This window comes from Bison bison, unplaced genomic scaffold, assembly GCF_000754665.1.
Source record: "Bison bison bison isolate TAMUID 2011002044 unplaced genomic scaffold, Bison_UMD1.0 scf7180017855342, whole genome shotgun sequence".
Lineage (NCBI taxonomy): Eukaryota > Metazoa > Chordata > Mammalia > Artiodactyla > Bovidae > Bison > Bison bison.
Genome location: NW_011485915.1, coordinates 12,328 through 13,019, shown reverse-complemented (window position 1 = coordinate 13,019; position 692 = coordinate 12,328).

Here is a 692-nt window from a genome sequence, read left to right as displayed (position 1 = left end):
TCCATATGCCAATGACCATGGCAGCCCCTATAAACTGGAAAGTGCAAGAAAATGAATTCTTCCTAGTGCCTCCAGAAAATAATGCAACCCTACCAACACCTTGTGATTTTCTCAGGGATATCCATTTTGGACTTCCAGTCTCCAAAAATGTAAGATTATAAATTCATGTTATTTAAAGCCACTAAGTTTCTGGTAGTTTGGAATAGCAGCAATAGGAAACCAATAAATCAACAAAATTTTTTTTAAGAAATTCACCAGCTGATTGTAAAACTGACATGGAAATGCAAAAACCTACACTATCCCCAAATCTTCTTAGAAGAACAAAACTGGAGGAATGACATCACCTGATTCCTAGATTTACTATAAAACTGCACCAATCAGGACAGTGCAGTATTGGCCTAAGCATACACAAACAGGTCAATAGAGAGCTCAGAAATGGATGTATAGGGTCAACTGACTTTTTGCAAAGGTGTCAAAATTTAATAAGAAAAAGATAATCTTTCAATGAATGGTGTTGAAATTACTGGATATTCTATGGAAAATACTGACGTTCAACTTCTACCTCACACCATACAGAAAACTTTAACTTGAAATGAATCCCTGACTAAAAATAAAAGCTAAAATATAAAGCTTCTAGAATAAAATATAGAAATATCTTCATAAGCTTAGAGTAGGTAAAGACTAATCATAAA